At 41.4% G+C, this 23576-nt stretch overlaps 1 protein-coding gene across 1 annotated transcript in view; it reads left to right on the plus strand.

Annotated features, from left to right (window-relative positions):
• Window positions 1-2079: 2079 nt before the first annotated feature.
• Window positions 2080-23576, plus strand: part of LOC109032270 (uncharacterized) — a 54703-nt gene continuing 33206 nt past the window's right edge. The window contains exon 1 of the mRNA XM_072297712.1: window positions 2080-2229. The gene's annotated coding sequence lies outside the window, so the exon portion shown is untranslated. The remainder of the gene's footprint in view (window positions 2230-23576) is intronic.

Below are 23576 nucleotides of genomic sequence, written 5' to 3' on the forward strand. Positions count from 1 at the left end.
ACTTCCAAAGCATGTAGCTCGGGTTGCGACGTTGCAGACTTTCTGTCATTATTTATTTTTGAAATGGAAAAGTACTCAACGACAATTCTTGAAAATTGCCGTAATTTTCCTTTTCTGTGAGAACTTCAAGGAATGATGTTGATTTTTTCTCCTTTTGAAAAATGAACACGGATATATGAAGTAGAACGATTCCTTTGCCATTTGGGGAAAAATTACTATCGTAACACCTGAAAGCACCGAGGATGGTAACGTGCTTATTTATGAAACCCTATTTAACTATGAATGTTTCATGTTGCGCATTCATTTAATGGGGTCGTGGTTTTTTACCATCACAACTTTTTTGAAAGTTTCTGAAGTTGAAAAGTAAATTTAGAAACAGCCATGAGTACCATTGCGTTTTTCGCTATTTTTTATTCACAGATCGAAAAACCCGAGTCCAAGCAAGAAATCCAGTTTCTTAAGTCCGCTTGAATCGTTTTGTTTCAAATACAGGGTGTTTCAGGAAAAACGAGTAATTTTAAACACCACGAGAACGCTTTTGAGTGTCAAAAAACTACGAAACGCGTCGATGGCCAAAGTCGAAACCATGTATCTCAGTTTGCGACGTTGTAGACTTCCTGTTATACTTTACCTTTTCTCTCTAAAACTAGTCAACTCAATTTCTTGAAAAGCAGAATATTCTATTTATGTATTTTCTCCTATAACGTCGGCTTGTTGCTCCTCGAAAAAATAAAATAGGAGCAAACATTTTGAAACGCCGCAATGGAGATAGGTTGTCTCGCACTTAAACCATCGACGTGCTCCCATATTTAAATGGGGACATCTTTCAAGCCGATTTTCACTTGAGTAATCTCCAGGGGGAAGCACTAGGGGGGTGCTCGTTACTCAAAATATTACTTTGAAACGGCCCGTTTTTTTCTAAAGTGCCCTGTATAAGTCGTTCGATCTGGCACTAGTGAACATCTTCCGACTTTTTCTGCCTCCATCTTGTCTTCATTGCAGTTATATACAGCCCCGATCTTTTTTTTTCTTTCGGGTCGTAGTTTGTCACCCTCCAACTTACAAGTTAACATGTCGACGGAATTGCCTCTGCGCTGAGTCTTAAATTCTCTGTACGCCGCGTCGTGGAAAAAGCCTTATTACTCAGATTCGCGCTTCTGGAATCGTGCAAGATTTAGGCGCAGTTGTTTCCGTTCGCCGGCATGTGACTAGAACTTGTTGGCACCTCCCCTGGCAAAGCTTCGTTAAAATAAAAAGAGGTCTATTCTACGAAATTTTAAGCGGATATCACCAGTGGCTTGGCGTGAATTGCGATTTATCGATTGTTGTGCCATTTAAACGTATGGGAAAGGATCGATAAACAGGGTGTTCGCAGCGAACACCTCAATAATCGATTCTTTACCATAGATTTAAGTGGTATAACAATCGATGTATCGAAATTCACGCCACGCCACGCCACTGGATATCACCAGAGTCAGAGGCAGTGCTCCCATTTCCCGGAACTCGTTCCGAATTTCGGAACTCTGAGATTTTCCTGGATTTTTCCGGAAATTTTGAAATTCTCGAAATGTTCCGGATCTTTGGCATTTTTCGAAGCTTTCTCGGGCCGACATCGGTTGGTCCAGTGGTTAGCGCAACTGATCACAGACCTAGATGTCCCGGGTTCGAATCCCGGCCTCGGTGGCAAGATTTGATGGTCTCAGATCTTGTCACCGTGGAGTGGCATGGATGTTTCTCTTCGTTTCTTCCTTCGTTTCTTCCTTTGTACTTCTGTTTCTACTGTTGTTGTAATCTTCCCATCATTTAGCGGTGGCTGTTTGTCTACACGACTAAGGCCAATGAACTATACCTAGAGTGCGCAAGCTCTCAAAGAAAAAAAAAAAAAAAAAGCTTTCTCGGAACTTTTGAATAAATCTAAAAAAAATCCCGGAACTTTTGACGGTCGTGGAATTAGAGGAATTGAAATAATAAAGTTCAGAATTCCGGAACTTTTAACGGCCATGGAATGGAAGCTCTGGTCAAAGAGTTAATTTATCCCAAAATTTGTATTCTACATTTTATCAGGCTTTTGTATCGTACTAATTTATTCGTATTTCTTTCATTTGTGCAGGAAACGGAAGCATGTCCGAAACGGCAGGAGGCTGAATCATCGATGGACGAAACCAGCTGAAAACTCCTGAATCAATCCCCATTTTTGCCCGGTTTTAGTTCGGCTGAAACCCAGCAGAGGTAAGCACTTTCGTTGTACCTTGCCGCAAATTATCACTTCTCATGACGATTCTGAACCGGTGCACAGTAGTGGATCGAGTCAATTAGGGAGGTCGGACATGAAATTGTTGACTAAAACTGCAAATTTTGTTATTATTTTTTTACATTTTCAATTTCAAGGGTGCTCTTAGAACAAAATTCTACGAGGAAACTAATGAAACCACTTTTGGAACCTTAAAATTTTGCAAAAACGAAGTTGTAAGCTTTTAAAGTTTCCAAATTTTGTCCTAGCTCTCCTACGAGTATTCACTAGATCCACAGTGCGGCGGTCGGATGATGTTCAAATTTTCATAAATGAATTTTCGTTGTAACGAAGGAAAGATTTAGCGTCTCTTGAAGCGGGCGTAATTTTTCAGGTTGAACTGAATGAGGAATCTTTTGTGGAGAGGGGCACCTCATAAAACGTCGTCTCCTGTACGAAAAAAACGTAGCCTATTCCAAGGTTGCTACTTTGACTTAAACAATTCAATTTTTTACAAGATTGTACCCGGAAAATTTTTGTTAAAACGTCTGATTTTTTTCACGAGATCAGAAGATAAATCAGTGAAATTCTCGATTAGAAATGCCCAAGATTTTCCATGTAGAAATGCGATATGCGAGGGGAAATTTGGCAGCATTTAAATATAGTTATGTTTCTTCATAAAAGGATAACATAACGAAAAGATAGGTGTGAAAGTCGCAGAAAAAACCCTATTATTAGAGGGAGTTCGGGGGCACTCTCTCAGCTCCATGGGGAGTTTAGAAGAGGGGTATCCTCGGAAAAACTTTGGATATTGAGACATCCCTGGAGAAATTTTTAGTTATTCTGATCGAAAAAAAACCAATGACATTAAAGTTCAAGGATGAAAAAAATGTCTAGCATTTATTTCGCTAAATCTTCACGCGATCCAATCCAAGAGTATAATGAAGGGGCTTGGAGGACAAGGCGCATAAATGCAGTTTTTGCTATTACGAGAAATACTTGCTTGAAGTTTCGAAATTGCATGGATCCTACGAGGGGCGTTCAATAAGTAAGTATCCCCCTCTCTGAAATCAATAAAAATGGACCAATTTTAAACAACTTGGGCTCAAAATCTTCCTTAGGATATACTGAGTCCAACAAAACAAACAGCGACAAAATCGGACTATGTGCGGCCGAACGCGAGCCGTTTGAACGCGCCGAGGCCGAGGTGCTCGACGCGTTCAAACGGCTCGATTTCGGCCGCACATAGTCCGATTTTGTTGCGGTTTGTTTTGTTGAACTCTGTATATCCTAAGGAAAATTTTGAGCCGAAGTTGTTTAAAATAGGTCCATTTTTATTGATTTTAGAGAGGGGGGATACTTACTTATTGAACGCCCCTCGTGATAGTGGAAAGAAAGTTCAAACTAACTTTTTGATACTAAAGAATTGGATTTTGGAAGTGGATTTTTCACAGAATGTGCATTCTCACTCGAAATCAGTAATATCCCAACTTGTCCAAAAACTGCTCTTATGCCGTGTCCTCCAATCAATCACGATGACCATCATCTCGTAAAATACAGTCGGACTGTTTCTGATTGAATCCTTTCAGTTGCCGTCAAAAACCCTCATACGAAAGCATTTAATCTCCGCTCACATCCACTATTATCTACGATCTGCTAGTATTCAACCGTCGTCGGAAAATTTGCCGAAAGGAATATTTGATTAATGTGTAAATTATCCTTGAATCTTCCACTATTCTTCAGCCCGGTTCTTTTCGGGGCCAAGGAATATAGACACTCCGTGATCGTGGCATTCATGGCAGTTGCATTTCCTCGCCTTCGGGGTTTTTTTCCGCGTTTCCCCTCTCCTCCCCCACCCTTATACTCCCATCCCCCTTGTGCAACCGACGCCGCCGGCGCGGCGGTGCAGCGATGCAGGCCTTTGTCAAGCTGGGTGTCTGAGCGAGTGTAAGTATATGGGATTGATCCCGCTGCGCGCTATGTCGCACAGTGGAATCGGTGTACGGGAGGGTTCGAACATCGTTTGGAAACGTTAAAAGCGCATACCTTCGTCAACACGTTCACTGCCAAATTTTTCAGGGGACCTCAACAAAGTTTCCAAGTGCTGATTCTAACTAACCTAATTTTTTTAAAATGTTTAAGTCCTCTCCGATCAAAATTTGACTAAGGCATGGACCAGCACAGTGTAAGGAATGAAGGCAGTCCATGAAATATTTTCTCCCATGAAATATACGGGGTGGGGGAGTCGATATTTCGGAAATTTTACAAAAAAATCTAATTTTTGCAACGCCTAAAATTTCATGTATGTTTCAAATTTCAAGACGAATCTTTTTAGAGGGAGATGGGAGGTCCAGAGGATAAACCTCATCCCTCCTCTATGTATCACTTGGTTACTAGAGTTCATTGACTGGCTTTGTCGATTAAAGTTTTGAAGTAATCGTAGTCAATTTCCAAACTGTAAGAATGAAGGCGCTGCTCATGACAAAGGCCACTATTACCCATAAATTTTTTCCGAATATTCTGGAGAATCAATTTTCGAAATCTCCGACGCATAATCCTTTTCTTGTTTTCACGATATTTTCAATGAAAAGCGACCCCCGTGTTATTTTCCATAAGGGTTCCAGCAAGCGGCGGGCACCAGTCAAACTGGCCAATCAGAGACGACCCGTAAAAACAGGGGGTACCGCTCTGCCGTGTTAAGAAAGAACGCCGTATGAACATTCGAGAGTTGCCAAATTTTCTTACATAAATGGTTCATATTTTTGAGGAGAGTTATGGATATTTTCTCTTGATGATTTCTCTCTCAGATGACATAGATCTAATTACGGAACAAATTCTCTGAAAAATTGATCGGAAAATATTCACAAGTTTTCATGTAAACGTCGCTCCTCTGACGTAAGGGCGTATCTGGATTTCCACGTGAACCCTGCTGTCCATATAATTCCGTGCTTTCCAGGGCTCATGTGGAAATCGAGATACGCCCTTGCGGCAGGGGAACGACGAAAATTCGTATTTGATCAGCGGAAATTTGGCAAGTGAAGAAGGTTCATTCACGTTTTTCCTAGCACGGCAGCACGGCTTTGTATTGAGGCTCTTGTTTTCTTTTTGCTTCAACATCAAAATTCGTAGTTTTCGTCCAACGGCCATCTTCCAAAGGCTCGTTCCATCGCGCATTGTGCGCCGCGCGTTGCCATCGTGGCTGTCACCCGTCATTCGCGGGCTCATCAATCAACCCCCCTCCGGCTCCGACCCGGTGAACTTTTGCAAATGTTTGCACCCCCTCCCCTCTCCCTCGCGCACTCCCGGCCCGGTGCCCGTGAACTCTGATGGAAATCTTAGTCCGCTTTTTGCACCGCGCGCGGCTTCCCCCGGCGTCTCGGCGGATGTGGGTCAGTGGGTGAGACCTGCAACATCGCCGATGACAACGTCCACTCTTATTTATTGTCGTGTTCAGAGACAATGTTAATGGAAAGTGACCGTATTTGCCAAAGCTGTAAGTTGTACTTTGAATGGTTTCAAAGTCATCGATACTAGGAGCGCAGGGTGTCTACTAGTCCGGGATTTCCGGAAAATCCGGAGATAGTACTGATTTCTCAAGGTCGGTCCGGAAGTACTGGAAAAGGCCGGAAAAAGGTCCAATATTATTTATTTCATACCACGTGTGTTTGTTGATAAAGCCCGGAAAAGTTGCAACACCCTGCGCGTTGATTCTTGGAGTAGTATTTGCCCGCAAGATTGCGATTGTGCGCAATCGATTAATCTTCAAATCCCCGATGAAATTTTGTGTGCACGTCATTTATGTCGTAATACGAGCAAAAATTTCAAATTTTCGAAATTTTTCAAATTTTTTCACGTGGCGGTACTAAAAAAGTACTGAATTTTTCTGTTGAGACGGTACTGTATTTATTAAGAACCTACTGAAAAAGTACTATAAAAGTACTGATTTTTGGCGAACCTGTCTGAGTAGACACCCTGGAGCGTTTTTTTAACCGAATCTTTCGCGGAGAAGAACTGCGGTCACAGGGACTGAAATTTGGTTCAGATCAGTGGCATCATTTGGGAGTGGGGAGGCAGCGGGCTGTATTGCGAAGATCCAAAATGGCAGAACGCTGAATATTCTTTGTTTATACGAAGATATCTCTCTATATCGAATAGTTGCTTCACAAATTATCCTCAGCACATCGCTGTGACAAAGTTGAAGCATAAAAGATACTCACATCCCACGCATGTGTGCAACTATTCGTGCGTAGAGTACTGCGTAGTGGATGTGTTTGTAGTAAAAACGAAGGATTTAATGCGCTCTGTCGTTTTGGATTCTTGCAGTAGAACCCGTTGCTGCCCCGCTGCACGGTGGATCAAGTCCATCAGAGAGGTCGGACATGAAATTTTTGACTAAAACTGCAAATTTTGATGTTTACTTCGTCACATTTTAAATTTCAAGGGGTGTTTCTAAAAGAAAATTTTGCGAGAAAACTAATGAAACCACTTTTAGAACCTCAAAATTGTATGAACAGAGATATAAGCTTTAAAGTTTCCAAATTTCGTCCGACCTTTCCTATCGACTCGATCTACTGTGCGCCGGGGGTGAAGTGGTGTGTGCCTGGAGAATCAAAACGCCTCCAGTTCCGTGTGTATGCAACACGGACATCCGTGGAGCTCGAATAGTTGCATCCAAGGCGTTATCATGAAAATCGCTCGTTGTTTGTAGCATGCAAGAGGCAAGATTACCGGAGGGTGCTTTGCCTCTTTCTCGGATACGTAAACTTAATGCGAGCGTCGCCCATTGCGGCGATGAAGTAGGCAATTACTGATTTTTATTGTAACATCGTTAATTTTCCGAAAAATGTGTTGATTGTCTAAATGTATTACGACGTTTCCCTTCTTAAACATGGGCTGCGGCCCCATATTTCCTGACCTAAGAACGACGAATGCGACAGAGTCGTTTCATGGATACTTCAAGGAAAGATTTTCGAGCATGTATCCAAACATAATGGTTATGCGGAAGAGGTAAAAAGAGGCCCAGTCATAAACATGCATCAACCTCCGATCAGTTCAGAATCCGATGAGGCTGGAACCAGAGCTTGGAGAAAAAACATCTTAACGTTACTGATTTCTTCCGAATCATCGAATCGGACTTCAGGATATTAGCGCTTTTGGAATTTCACCCACAAGATACCAAAGATATTTTTTCAGCTGTGGCAGTTTATTTCTGAAATCATATAAATCTTTCCTCCTTAATACCCATGATTCATCAGTTGTGCTGCCAGTAGTAAGGGAAGAGGGGCATAAAAAGGATAAAAGACAATGAAATTTATACCGACGAAAGTCCATAATAAACCCCTGATTCAGACCACAGCATCCCCTATATTTTTCGTCACGCCATTCCGCCTTTCAATAGCAGCTATTGAAATTTTAATTAATTTGTTTTTGTCCAAACTCTGGTTTTCTTGGTCCATTGACCTCATTTTGGCTCTAATTGAAAAAATCCTACAGAAATATATCCTGTAACTCTACAGCAGAAATATCTGCATTAACCGACCCTATTCTACCATAAGAAAGCTCGTGCGGTCCATACGATTTTTCAAAATATTCCGCCAAAATCAAACGAGAAATCAGAACCCAAAGCTTCCTTTGTTGTGATACAGCACAACGCTTGACCTCAAAATCTCAGCATGGCAATATTCAGCTTTCATGTGAAACAAATGCATGTCAAATAACGTTGAAATGTTAATTGGTGTATTTTCGGAGTCAAATGCCATCCGTGGAGTGGCTTTTAAATGCATAGTCACCTAAAAACGTTTCGGTCACGCAGTCTTTGTGCGTGTCAGCCGCGGAAACGCAACGAGGTTGTCGAATCTCGGCTGAAATTATCGTTTTTTCAGAGCTTCAGGATGCCTCGGAAATCCGTAACTCCGTGGATTGTCAACATCGGATCGCGTTCAACAGTGCTTTTCTGAACAAGGCACCGACTCGGATAATAGGGCAACCTGCGGAGTTTCGGAAGGAAAAGCTTTCCGTTGACCTTTGTCGGATTGTTTTGAGAGCTCTCTTAACGATGGGTGAAATGGGTCAACGCGCGATGAGTTCTAGGAAAAGGCTGCTAACTTCGCAGGCAAATTGCTTGTGAGAGATGTGCTCACCATCGAGTGAGAGTTAAATTCGTCGGCATTGATATTTTAATAAACTTTTGCCCCAATCGCGTGGAAGCTTTCGGCTCCAGCCGTTCGTCTGATTTCCCTCGTGGAGTTCGCTTATTCACCTGGATACCCTCCAGGGATTTGCTTGATTTGCGATGAATGGTTAGCGTAGAGTTTGCATATTTTTGTCCCCTTTCCATTCGTTGTGCTTCTAGTGTGTTTTCCGAAGGAAAATATTTTATCGTTGAATATTTGACGAAAAAAAGGACATTTTTAGGTCTCGTTTAAAGTTAACTGTAATTCTGTTTTTAGAAATTGAACTGAATTTTATAATCATAGTGACCCAAGAGGATTCCTTTCTTTTTTTCCCTTTCTTTGCCCCTCCAGCTACATAGCACTGTAATATGTTTATTCACACTGTACAGATGTAAAGCTATGATGTGTTGAGATAAAAAAAAAAAAATAAAAAAAAAAAAAAAAAAAAAAAAAAACCATAGCCCTATCATTCAACGGAAGATGGAAGTGAGCCAGATCATGTTAAAAACGAGAAAAGTATGTAAATTATTAGTATATGTGCTTTTAACGTGCGATAAAAATGCATATTCTCCTCAGAGAGTCGAGAAAAAAAGTGAGAGGAAACCCTTAGTATTCATTTAGTATATGCTCCGTAAAACCGTAGGCGTAAGGTACGAGAAATGAGAATCTGGGATAAATAATTCCGTGTGTTTTTTATGAGTTTTAGTTCGGTGTTTTGCCTTCTGAGACATGGTCCAATATCCTGTCGATCACATCTAGAATCTAATATTGTTCATCTCTCCTTTTTAACACAAAATTGATTGATTAGGCGAATTTTTGCAAGTGAATTTGGTTGACTTTCTCGACCAGATTCTAATGAAGAACTTTTTTTTCCAACCAAATCCACTAGGCTGTTGAGCTCATCAGCAACCGGTGTCTGAACCAAATCCTAAATTTCTCGACCCACCGGCGGAGTTGGGTGTAAACGGTTTCACCAGTAACTTTGAAAAGCAACCAATTTTTCCAAAACGGTGGTTCTTGGTGCGACAAAACCAACATCTGACAACAACAACCGCGAGGTGATGATGATAAAGTGAAGTGTAAAAAGTGCATATATTTTTGTATGCTTGCGCTATATTTTACATCGTAAAAAAAGTCGTGTATCAGTAGCCAATTATTGGCGCGCTGTCATTGACTTTAATCCGAGATTTGGCTCGTTTTCTTCTAGATTTGGTTGAAACTTCGATATTCGATTCTGATCGGTCCAAATTCCAACGGCGATGCAACAGTCATCCATCCAGCAATTTAAGTCGTGAAATTCCGCCTATTTTCCGTTCTGAAGTCGACGGTGTACGTCCGCAACCACGTATCTCGATTTGCGACGTGGCAGACTTCCCGTCATACTTTATTTTTTACATGGGAAACTACTCAACGACAATTCTTAAAAACTTCCGTGATTAAACTTCTCTGTGCGAGGAAAATTCTTCGAAAATTTCAACCATGCAATGATGTTGATTTGTTCCTCTCTAAAAAAATAAAATAGGAGCGAAGATTTTCAAACACCGCAAACGAGATACGTGGTTGCGGACTAACACCGTCGAAGTGTATTTTCTTCCCATAAGGGACCGATTCCAATCCGTTCAGAGCGTCACGCGTTTCCCCCGGAATAATGAACTCGTTAGACCGGTAAATTAGAGTCGGAGGCAACAGTGGCGTGAAATCTATCGGGGGGTGGGGTGCACGACACGGATGTGCGGGGTGGGTCGGCCGGGGAGGAAAAGCAAAGAAAGGGCGCACGCAACGGGAATAAAGACTTTTCCAGGAGGAGAGCTTTCAGTGAAGTGAATTAAAAGTCCCGGTCTGATGAATGCTTAATGATTCCTTTCGCACTTCGGGCGTTCCTATACTCGTTGCATGCGGGCTGTCGTCCTCGTGGACGTATTTCTGCCCAACGGAACTATGTGCATTAAGACATGAGCCCTCAGACCCATATGAATATGTACATAACAGGGCTCACGTCATTATGCACATACTTCCGTTTGGCAGAAATACGTCCAAATGAATGTACGGTGACATGCCTTCTTGAGAAATCTCGGTGGGAACTCGTGATTTGATGAAAGCTCACAAAGCGAAGCCGTTCTCAAGTTTTCCGCCGCTGAAATTGTAATTATTGGACCCACATTTCGTCGTTCTCCCCGTAAAGAACGGCATTTGCTGGATCCGCCAATGGACTCAGATCGATTATCCGCGGTTTTTTCGGTGGCTTCAGCCCGAAAAAGCTTCAATTCAATGGCTTCAACCTTTGGAAAAAATCGCTCTAGGAATGATGTCTGTCAAAATGACCTCTCTGAGCTAAAAGTAATTCATTTTTAACCAAATATGTAGTTAGGTACATTTCTGTCTATTATTTGACAGAATTTTTTATAGATTCTTTCAAATTCAGCCTTTGCAATCCTTGTTTTGGCCGGATAGCTTATTGTTAGTTGCGGATACTCCACGAATTTCGCTTATCCGCGAGTCTCGCTTATCCACGAGTTCCGCTTTTCCACGAGTTTCGCTTATCCACGAGTTTCGCTTTTCCGCGAGTTTCGCTTATCCGCGATTGATTCGGTACCAATCATCGCGAATAATCGAGACTGCTCTGTCTCGATTTTTCCCCCGAAACGTTAGACACAATTCTCCTTGCCCGTTTGCGCCGGGCCACTGATATTCTGGTCACCAAATAAGTTTTTCGGTCGTAGAGAAGTCCCATTCATCCTCGGTCGTCCAATCGAATCGAATGGAGCAACTGCAAACTGCGGATTGGCAAGGGGCGCGCGTCGTCGACGCAATAATCGGAATCCGATCCAAGAAACTATTTAAACGGCTCGAACGCAGATTAAGCGGCGCGGCGCGAGCCCCCGCCTCGCGACGTTGCCAACTCGGGCATTCTATCCACTGGATCTCAATTAAAATGTGGATTTTTCGCCGCTTGCGCGGCAATCGCGACCGCAATCAAAACATTATTCCTAGGCATTCTTTATCGATGACCGTCGTCGGGGCGTCTGGGTTGCGGCGCGGAATTTTGCGCCCACCTTGACCCCTCCCCCCCGTCCCTCGCCCTCCGCCCACCCTCCGAAAGCTCTAAATTGAGAGGGAAATTGACGCACAGCGTTTGCGGCTAGCTATTTGAACTCGTGCAATTATATAAATCCGTTCGCATTGCAGCTTTAATCTGCCGCGCTTAGGAAAAACGCCGTATGAGCCATTAATCGTTGCCAAATTTTTTCAAATCAAAATCGAATTTACCGAGAAATTTGTGATTATTTTTTTTCAAGTTTTTTAGACAATTTTATACGCAATTTAACCTAAAATATCCTAAGATTTCAAGGAGGAATATGCACTACTTTCCTCGAAAATACACTTTATATTCGGGGGAAATTTGGCAACTCTTGGATGTTCATGCGGCGTTTATTCTTAGCGCGGCAGTAATGCCCGGCTCTATCACGTTTGGGATTTATCCCTAGCTTTAAATTTGACGCCTACTTTGAAGACCAGTTCACTACCCTTTGCGGGCTGATAATTGAAATTGCTAGTCAAAGCGATAAACAAAGCGATAAACAAAGTGATAGACAAAGCGATAGACAAAGTGATAGACACAGCGATAGACAAAGCGATAAACAAAGCGATATTCAAAGCGATAGACAAAGCGATAGACAAAGCTATAGACAAAGCAGGCAAAGGGAAAATGGAGCGATCCCATCGTTGCGGTGGAAGCGGGTGGTTGGCAAATGAACGAAGGAGGTTTCTATAATAGAACGATTAACGGCAACCCACAAGAGAGACCCTATTGTTAGTTAATCATTTCCGCCGTGCCAAGGAAGAACGCCGTATGACCATTCGAAAGTTGACAAATTCCCCCGGATAAAACGTGTATTTTTTTAGAAAAGTTATCCTTATTTTTCCTTAAAATTTTCAGATATCTTAGAATAAATTGCGTACAAAACCGTCTGAAAATGTTGAAGAAAAATATTCATACTTTTTCCAGTTAATTGTTTCTCTCAAAAGAAATATGGCAATGTCTGAAGGCTCATATCGCGTTCATCCTTAGCACGGCAGATTTCCCTCTTAGTCTAGAACAATCACCCGTTTCAGCAAGTTGGATCGCTCATTTTCCTTTTGTCTGTCAAATCTATTGCTTTATACATCAAAGACAATAATCAGCCTGCAGGTTTCGGATACAAAGGATCTCACTAAACACTTGAATTGTACCTCAGTTTGTTCGGTTTCGATTTGCGCGTATTGGTTCTCGGGTATGGACCACTGGAACGCCTTCAATTTTTTGTGCATGCAACACTGGCATCCACCAAGCACGAATAGTTGCATCAAGGCGACGCTACTATCATCGTTCCTTCACGAATTTCACGCTCACCGATCGAAACACTCACCGTCCAAACTTCCTAACTGACTCAATCCACTAAGCGCCGGTATAAAATCAGGGAAAAGGAAAAGTCGCACCGAGGAAACGGTCGCCCATTCAATCGTCAAACCATTTCGGATGCTCTACACGCCAAAACTCGAAGATTCGTTTGACAATATCGGCGATTGATTCGCCAACTCGGCGATAGGATCGCTAATTCTTAGTAAATGCATTACTAATTCTTACCGGATGCATCGCATGCCAAAATTTGACGACGGTGTCGACAGCCGTTTTCTCAGTGCAGCTAATATTGGCACTGAACTTTCACTTTTATTCTTGTTTTGTCGAAACTCGCGAATTCCTTCGAATGGACCCACGATTTTCATCGGCAGAACCTTAACTTCCTGTTCGAGCTCTGTTTTGGACCTGCTGACGGGGATGCAGAGAGTTCGAAAGTGTTCACCCGATAATGAAGTTGTTCTTCATGTTTTCATTTTATACCTTTTTGAGAGAATGAAGTGAAAATATGTTTATTTACATCACCTAATGCGCTTTTTAATTAGTAATAATTGTTATAAATCGGCAAAAATTAAGCTTCTTCATCTTACTACGGTAGAAAAAGTGATAAATTCATAATATTTTGTTTTTAATCTAAAGGAAATTTACGAGGCGGCTGCAAAACTAGCCCATACGCGAAAACATGTTTTATGCAAATGCAAAGATTTCACAAATCTTTATACACAATGTCTCAAACCAAGGTTTTTGCGGATGGGCTGATTTTGGCTCCCGGTGTTACCTATGCGTTGGCACTCTCTATAAAAAGGATTATCTCAAGCAACCGCATTGCTCTCTAGTCTGCGTTGCTACACTTTAGATTGGGTTTTAAGCGCACCATGCGTGACGATACGTGACATGTATTCGAGTCCTATTGCTTCCTGGGTAATTTTAAAGCCGTTTTCGTGGCAGGAACGTATTTGAATTATTGCATCGTGATAAATAATTCTTGGGAACATTTAGATTGCTGGTAATTGTTTTTTTAATTAATGCCGTCACTGAAAGAACCCATTAGATCTTCTTCTGTGTCTGTAAAGTTCTTCAATTTTTACATATTTATTAATTTGCTTCGAGCAAATTGCGGTTTCTCTATTTACATCTGCAAAGCATGATAAATTGTTAATTTTATTTTCGAATTTCTGATTGGTTATCATCGTATGAATCGTGTATAGGCTCCGTCATCGATGAGTGCAGTGACTCATCAGCTCGGGAGTCATCAGTCTTAAAATCGTTACTTCGCCTAATTTTCAAATTAAAACCTGGCAGAAATGTTCTGTGTGACAAGAAAAATGATGAATGGTGGCACCCTATTCTGATCAAAAGACCAATTTTGATCAAAGAGGACTGTTGCATGGTGGTGGGAAATTTGAACTTATCAGTAATTTTCCCTTTTTATCAGGAACAACTCTCTTCCCACTCCGGCAAAAGTTTGCAACAACCCTATTAGAGCTCTACATCGTAGGCTTTTCCGAGAACACCGCCCGGAAAATAAGTTTTTCAAGCCCCGCGAGTACCCACAGAAAGCAGGCAATTACGCGGCACGGAAAGGCGAGGGAATTTTTACACCGTGCCGCACAGTGTATAACGAGTTTTTGGGAGAGGATGAACATTGCATTTTTTGCTGAAACTGCAAATTTTGATTTTCAATCCATTTTATTATAAGTTTTATGGGGTGATCCTTGAGGAAAATTTTACGAGAAAACCAACGAAATCACTCTTAAACTTCTGCGTTTTGTTACAAAACGCAAACGCAGTGGCGTGGCGTGCTTTGCGATATATCGATATTCTACCATTAAAACCTATGGTAAAGAATCGATTACCAAGGTGTTCGCTGCGAACATCCTGATTATCGATCCTTTTCCATAGGTTTAAATGGCATAACAATCGATGTATCGCAAAGCACGCCACGCCACTGGAAAGTTTTGTACTAACGAAAATATGAGCTTTTAAAGTTCTCAAATCACAACCGATGTCTCCCGATCGAGACAATCTCACCTCTTTGATGTATCGAATACGATCCACAGGATTGTTCCATTTTTTCTTCTTCTCCTTTGTCTTTAGTTTAGTCCATCAGTTTCTATTATCAGCCCACAGTAGAGTTTTTTGTCGAGAAAAAGCCAGAAGTTTTGGTTCGTAATTGACTTTCTGGCATGAAGGAACAGGGGTATTTTTCTTAAAAATCAGCACACAACCGCTATTAGAGGTACTTAGGGTGGTCGCGTCGCGGTCAGGTCGGGTCAGAGCCATCGAAAAATCGTCCCTCGTTAAGCTCTCGCGATAAGCTGACCGGGGGGGGGGGTGGGGGGTGGTCCGGACGCTTCGGAGCAGCTCCAGTCAATGGAAAACCCACCCCGGTTTTATTGCGATGCTCGAGCAGGGAATACAAACGGGCGGTCTTAACTGGAAGTGTGAAACGATTGTATTCAAAATAGGGTCGTTACATTAAACTGCGAACGTAATGTGGAAACATTTATAATGAGACTCGGCGACTAACGAGAGCTTTTTGTGCCCGCTGAGCCTCCCTGTTCAGCCTCGGTGTTTTTCAAAAGCTCGCATCGCGAGAGGAAAACTGTGGGTGACTTGCTGATCTAGAGATGCGAATGCAGTTTTGCAGGGTTGCTTGGACCTCCTGCGGGCTGATTATTGAAATTGATAGACAGACACAAAATCAGGATTTTAATATATGACTGTAAACTTTCGTAGGCATACACGTGACCTGAATTGCTTACAAATCATTCTTTTGAACCCTAATAGGGAGGATTTTCGGTTCAATTCCAAAACCCGATTTTTATACCTATCTTGACCAGAGATAGCTCTCCTAAAAACTGGAAAATATTCTTAAAATTTCCCCCAAGAAATATTTGTTCTTCAATAATTAAGAATGGTTCAGCTTACTTTGAGCTACTTCTTGGTTTGACCCAACAAGAATTGTATTTTCTTCGTGATGAATTCAACGTGAATCAAGATAGAAAAAAACATTCTTTGCACCAAATTCAAGAATCATAATGCTTGACTCAAGCGCTTTCCTCGCTGCAAAAAGTTTGTTTTCGTGGAATAAGGCCCCTTTCTTCTCGGACGATCACTCACAGGTGCACGGTTTAATTAGACATCGTTAATTTTATTAAGTTGTAAAATTGTCTCATTAAATGTATTTCTTGTTAGTACTTGGCCACTAATTCGCATTGTTCGCAGGAGTTTTTCCGCTTCCAAGTTTACGAGCTTCTTAACCTTTTTTAAACAGCCGATGCCACCAGGCCGGATACCATTTCTGTGCGGTCTTTCTCCCCGTAAGCGGCTCAAATTCTCACCGCGATCCAGTCGTAAAATCTGGCAAATCCACTTACCCTCCGTACTTTTCCCCTCGAACTCAACGAGAGGAAAGTTTTTCGCGGCGCGTTGCGCTCTTTTGAAGTTGCGGGCAATTTTTTTCGCTCCTCCGTAAGGCGTATCTCGATTTTCACGTGAGCCCTGCTCTCCGTATAATTCTATGCTTTCCAGGGCTAATGTGGAATTAGAGATAGACCCTTACGTCAGAGGAGCGACGTTTTGTGAGGAAAGCCGGAAACGCTCCTTTTCGAGGACCGACTGAAGCCGACGCGACGCACAGTGGATCGAGTCAATCAAAGAGGTGGGACATAGGGTGCGTCAAAAAAAATGAAAGATGATGAGACAGAATGAGCATTTTAAAATACCGATTGCCCGGACCCTCTTATTACGGCCGCCATTTCAATTTTAACTTTTTTGAGGGGTATTCCAGGTCGGGCCATTTTAACTTTTAGGAAGTTGTTCAGGGGGACCTACTGATGACGATTACATAGGAAAGTTTGTTATGCAATTTTTCCCGGTCAAACCGCACTTTCCCCTTACTATTATAGCACGATCCTGCTTCTTGAGCCGTACACTTTTTGGAGGATTGTGCAAAATAGTTGGAACTTTTTTTGAAACTGAGGAAGTTCTGATGACATTGCATCCTCAACACTTGCCTACAGTTCATTCATACCCTCTTTCGACTTATTTTCGTGAACCTGAGTCTTTTAAACCTCTACTTTGTAAGACCTCGGAAATCTGAGGACCAAAAAAATAAATACTGAGTTGAGTTTTTCTAGTTCAATTTGGAGTTTTATCGGTTACAAAGACGTCCTCCTAATGTAAAATTTTGTCCTCTACAAATCGAGTTCTTTGGCATTTTTCTCGTAAACGCACGATTTCATCGTAAAATCGAGTGTTTTTGTACGAAATCGAGGTCTAAACCAAAATATCACAAATTCATCACAAAATTGACCTTTGCAACATTTAAAATGGTTGAAATTGGCCCAAATTTTGGCAAACATGTTTTTTTACCAAACGTCATCGATTGCCGCCTGGGGAGCGGAACATTTCAGACTTTCTTTTTTTTTGACGCACCCTAGTGGGACATGTAATTTTCGACAAAAACTGTAAATTTTGATGTTTATTTCGTCACATTCCAAAGTTCAAGGGCTGCTCCTAGAAGAAAATTTTACAAATAAACCAATGGAACCACTTTTAGGACCTCAAAATTTTATACACTGGAAAAAAAAAAACACATTGGATCTAGAGTCCAGACTCTTAAAAACATCGACAAGAAAAAGTACTCTTGATTCAATCAGAATGTAGCTTAAATCAAGAACCAAGCCTCTTAATTAAGCGGATTTCGTTTTGATTCAAGCTAAAATCCGATTGAATCAAGAGTATTTTTTCTTGTCAATGTTTTCAAGAGTCTGGACTCTAGATCCAATGTTTTTTTTCCAGTGTATAAACGGATTTACAAGCGTTTAAAGTTTCCAACTTTTGTCCGACCTCTCCTGTTGACTCTCACCACTGTGCGTCTGGTGACAAGTTTTTGAAGAGTCAGAGAATTGGCCAACCAACCTTGAGTAGTCCGGGGATTTTCAGCGCATTTCGCTTTAGAACCTTGAAACTATTTTTTTAAAAACCGAAACATTGAAATATTTTCAAATTACTGGGGAAAAAAGGAAACCAAATTGTGAAAACCGTTGTAATGAGAAATCCTGCCCAAAAACATGTTAGGGAATTTTACGTTTAGGAACCCTTAAAAGTCATGGAAAAGCCAGGGAATTTCGTATTTTAAGAAAAGTCACTCTGTTGAATACTGTTACCTAGTTTATAAAATTAGTTAACAGTATACATTCGTAACATTCGTTTTCCTAGTGATTTTTTTTTTTTTTTTTTTTTTTTTTGCGTATTGTGCTTTAAGTCACACCTTGTTTAGTGGCCCATCCGGTATTCATCACGCGATGTGCAATTTTTCGCCATTTCGCACTGATGAGCATTGCTTTGAGCCCACCAAATTAAATTCTGTACAGTTTGTTGTGTTAATTTTTTTACCGCCTCTCCGTTCTCTCCTCCCCAGAGCCCAGACGACCTGCCCTAGTCTGTCGTGCTATGGAAAAACGCCGTATGAACATTCGAGAGTTGCCAAATTTTCTTCAATAAAATGTTTATTTCTAAGACAAGTTATGAATATATTTCCTGGAAATTTTCAGGGATTTAGTTGGAATTGCGAACAAAATTATCCGAATAATTGGAAGGAAAGGATTCATAAGTTTACCATGAAACTCGTAATTTATCAAAGGAAATTTGGCAACGCCTGAAGGTTCATACGGCGTTTTTCCTTAGCACGGCAGCCTAGTGCCCTGTTCCGTAATGAAGTATTACTCGGAAATCATCACCGAACTTGGCTAACTTTCCGCATTAAATTCTAGTTACCGTTAGTTTCCTCGGCTGTGTTCGGCGGAAATCTGAGTCGCGCCAGCGCAACGTTGCAAAACAGTGCACGTAAGGCCATTAGTTCATGCACTGTGTCTCGGAGCTTTTCCTCGCACGATGTGTCAATATTCTAGCTTTACCTAAGAAAATGATGATCGAACGTCAAAGTGGGAGTGGAAGTTCTTGGATGCGGCCGGATCCGAAACTTGAGACCGTCGGCCTGCCAGAGATTTCGTGGAAAACTCCACGCAGTATTAGGGAGTAAGTTGAAAATTTGATCTCGAGCCTTCAATATTTCGAGGTTTGGCCGCGCCATTATACGGACGGTGGCTCTAACCGGAATCTACCGGAATCAGGCCGGTTTCGTCATGCGCTGCCGGATTTCAACTCCTTTTTTTATACGTAAACATGGAATACTTTAAACGAAGTTAAATACGATCACAGAGTCGGGGGTGTCTAGATACTCGCGGACCTTTACGATCATCCACTCCATTTTAAGTGAAAGGAAAATTTCTTGTTTCGAATCGAGGGCATGAAGTGACATTTTTTTTGAAAAACTCAAGAAAGTTTCAGCTATTCGAATTTTCCAAAATCCTCTTGTTTGCAACCAGAAGGCAGTCCAATGAATCGAACAAAGGAAAGTTTTTGGAAATCTATCCAGTAGAACTTGAAAAAAGTGTACCTTAGCATCTAATTTAAAAATTAAAATTTAAACTTTAAACTCAAAAGTAAATAAACTTTGAAGGTCGGGGCTCATGCTTCCCATCAACTAACAAAAAACCTGATTAAAAGGCTTTTCAAACTTTTCCACCTCCAAAATGCCTCAGGTTTACCTATTGCTGACAACCTTGTGACGAACAAAATTCGTGAAAACTTTTTTGTCCCGAATTTCAACCGTTCGGTTCGCACGTGCAATGTGTCAGCCGTCATTCGACTGACTAACAGTAAATGCCTTCAAAAACACAACACACTTCACGCATTACACGCGTCGACACTGATCGATTGCTCCAATGCTCTCTTTGCGTAGCTCACTCGAGTGCACGCATGGTGGATACTGCTTCTCTTTTGATCCATCTACCTTTTTTTTTTTTTTTTATATTTATTTATTTTTTGTTGGGTTAATGCACGTATAGGGTGCCAGGAAACCTTTCTTCTAGGATTTTCCTTCAGTCGAGGTTCTGAAGTATACTTTGACCGAGTTCCCGAGAAAGGAAACATGCTCAATCACGTTGAAACGGAGGAAAAGAATTTTAAAACTTTATTCCTCCTGAAGATCTAATAGTCATAACTTTCAATCAGTATTCTCACATTCGAAATTTTTTTTTCGACTCTGCGTTTTTGACTTAAGGAAATATGCAATTATTTGAGACTTGAGCTCATAATATTGCCTAACATATTTTAAAATGCATTCTGTGTGTAATTAAATATGAAGGGTATTTATTTTACACCATAACGCGCTATTTTTTGGCATGTGATGTTTTATTTCATAATTTTTCAACCTGATTCCATTTCTGGAGCTGAGTGGAATTGCGGAATGCATCTAATGATGGAATAAACGTGCCAACTAAAAAAACAATGCGTTATGCTTTAATAGAATTTCCTTCAACATATTTTGCTCCGAAGTATAGCTTTCTTCATTTCTGCCTAGCTCGGTGTACTTCAAAAAGGGAAAGAAGTGGGTGCGTAAAAGTGTTTTGACTGTGCTCGGGGCAGTCTCAATCTCGTAAGGTAGCAAAACTATATTTCCTCCTTTTTAAGTATTGCCTCTTGATGGAGAGGCAGCCTGTCTCTCTAAAATAGATTGTTTATACGAGGAATCAACGGTTTGTTCCAAAAATTCAACCCAATTTGATAAACTGTAGGTCATAATGCGAGATTAACACACGATAAAATCTGCGAAGTAGAATTCCTTAAAAGAAAAGAAAAAAAATAATTTTTTAGCAGCTAGTCATGGAAAAAATCACTCGCCGAAGTTCTATTGTGTTAAATTTTACAACATGTATCAACGCGGTTTCAGGAAATACAACAGAAAACTGATTCACACTCAATAGAAACAGCACGTAACTTCTTTGTCGTTTACACAGTTAGCTGCACGACGCTATTTGTCCGCCTTGATACAACTATTCGTTCTCAGTGGATGTCCGTGTTGCATATACGAAAAGTTGTTGAAGGCGTTTTGGGGCTCTATGTGACGCTGCGCTGCCATCCTATCTTGTTGCAACCGTTCGTTTCCGTGAATGTCCATGTCGTTCAAACAAAAAGTTGAAGGTATTTTAGAGCTGCTTCAACATCTGCTCTGGACGCCACTGTCTTGAATTTTTCAATTCGTGTCAATAGTTTTGATTAAATAGGAGAGAGAGCAGACAATTAATGCACATTTACAAGCAGAAACAGCACGGTATCTTCCGTGGCGGTACAGGAGGATATTAAGGCGCCTTGATGCAACTATTCGTACTCTGTGGATGACCGTGTTGCATATACGAAAAGTTGAAGGCGTTTTGGGGCTCGATGTGACGCTGAGCTGTTATTGTGCCCTGTGCAACAGTTCATTTCAGTGGATGCCCGTATTGTTCAAACTAAAATTTAAAGGTGTTTTGAAGCTTGATTCGGCCCTTATATCTGTTCTAAACGCCACTGTTTTGAATTTTGCAACATGTGGCAATAGTTTTGAATTTAGGAGAGGGAGCAGAAAATTGATTCACTTTTACAGGCAGAAACACCACAGAATCTTCCTGGCGTATGCGGCGCGGCGCTACAGGGAGCTATTAAGGCGCCTTGATGCAACTATTCGTACTCTGTGGATGACCGCGTTGCATATACGAAAAGTTGAAGGCGTTTTGATTTCAATGTGACACCATATCGTTATCGTACATCAATGTGAGTGTTCGGATTCGGTATATGTCGGCTCCTGTCATAAATTCAAAGTTATTTCAAGTTTTTTGAACATGAAAAAAGTCGTTGAACTTTGTTCTTAACATAGAGCCTATGGAGGAACACAACCGGACCACATTTTGCAGTTAGGATCTACACACTCAGGCTTATCCATAAGAGCACCTACCTGTATACGGAAACTTATAGCACACCGACGGTGAAAGTCGGCAATCAATCACATAACTCGTTTGCGGTGTCTGAAAATCTCCGCCTCTACGTCATTTTTTTAAAGGAGAACATATTGATATTATTTCTTGAAGTTTTTGCAGAATTTTCTTCGCATTGAGAAGAAAAATCATGACACTTTTAAAGAATTGCCGTTGAGTAGTTTTCCATTTAAAAAATGAAGTATGACAGGAAGTCTGTGACGGTTCAAACCGAGTTATGTGATTGCCGACTTTCACCGTCGACACGCAACTTATAGCACTGTTTCTAACATGAGCCAGATATTGTAGTTTCTAAAAGCAGATTGCAGCTCAATTTGAAACCTCTGATTCTTGGTTCCAACTTGATCCGACCTGATGCGTCTTCATTAAACTGTGTCCAAGTTTGCAACAGCTCCACTCCGGATGTCTTTCAATCGCTAGCGATGCATGACGTGACGTCACACGAAATCTCTCCATGGTAACAGGTCCCAAGGTTCCGGTCAGAGCGGTCCATCGCTCCCGCCGCATCCTCCCTTTTCAGGGGCTCGATATGCATGCGTTATGCATGCATGCAGTGCACAATTGGACGTATTTATGCCAAAAGGAGATATGTGCAAGTGGAAAGATGGGGTGTGCTCGTTAGTTGGGTCATAAGAAACAATGTAAAAGTGGATGTAGCTCCTTTTGAGAAAATTGAAAAGCGGGATTTGACATTAAATCAAAAGAAGCTAAGCGCCAAAATATGCTAAATCATGAGCCGTGGGCATGGCAAGAGAGCGTTGTGGACAGGGCTCATGAGTTCAAGACGCCGGACGGCGATCCCGATCCCGAAACCGTCACCGCACTCACCGCTGACGTCACTGGCGCTTTATATTCTCCATTCATTCTTATGGCCCGACCACTAACGAGCACACCCCATCTTTCCACTTCCACATATCTCCTTTTCGCATAAATACGTCCAATTCGTCGGGCATCGTGCGAGGCTCCCGATTACTTGTTTACAATCCCATCTTCAGGCTTGACTGGACTGTCGGGGCCCACAGAGAGCCTCGCGTCGCCATAGCAACCCGCGCAGAATCTATGTATGAGTCCCTGGAAAACGCTGCCGAGTGGGTTCCAAACAAAGAGCTTCCAAAAACGGGCCTTTTTGCTCCTTTTCTAGGAATCGAAGAATTTCTCGGACGCATGCAGATGAAACGAACGGATTTTTCCGGAATCATACTGAGGGTGGTGTCACGATAACTGGAATAGTTCTGTCGCCGTGACAGACAACACATTTCTCGGTCTCAATTTTAGTAGAAATGATAATCACTCGAATTTTTTCGCATTAATCTTCAAAGGGTTACGTATCTTAGCGCTTTCTAATGATTTATTGCTCTACTTCTCAATTAATATGATGTAAATTCCGAAAATGTGCTGTCTGTTACGCAGTGAAAAGTCAGCGTAACAGACAGCACATTTTCTTCAAGAATTTCTTGGACATGCATATGAAACGAACGGATTTTTCCGGAATCATACTGAGGGTGGTGTCACGATAACTGGAATAGTTCTGTCGCCGTAACGGACAACACATTTCTCGGTCTCAATTTTAGTAGAAATGATACTCACTCGAATTTTTTCGCATTAATCTTCAAAGGGTTACGTATTATAACGCTTTCTAATGATTTATTGCTCTACTTCTCAATTAATATGATGTAAATTCCGAAAATGTGCTGTCTGTTACGCGGTAAAAAGTCAGCGTAACAGACAGCACATTTTCGGCCATTCATATATTAAAATTGAAAAGTAGACCGATAAATCTTTGAAAAGCGTTATAACACGTAACCCTGTGTGGATTAATGAAAACAAATTCGAGTGATTATCATTACTAATAAAAATATAACCGAAAAATGTGTTGTCTGTTATGGCGACAAAAT

This window comes from Bemisia tabaci, chromosome 3, assembly GCF_918797505.1.
Source record: "Bemisia tabaci chromosome 3, PGI_BMITA_v3".
NCBI lineage: Eukaryota > Metazoa > Arthropoda > Insecta > Hemiptera > Aleyrodidae > Bemisia > Bemisia tabaci.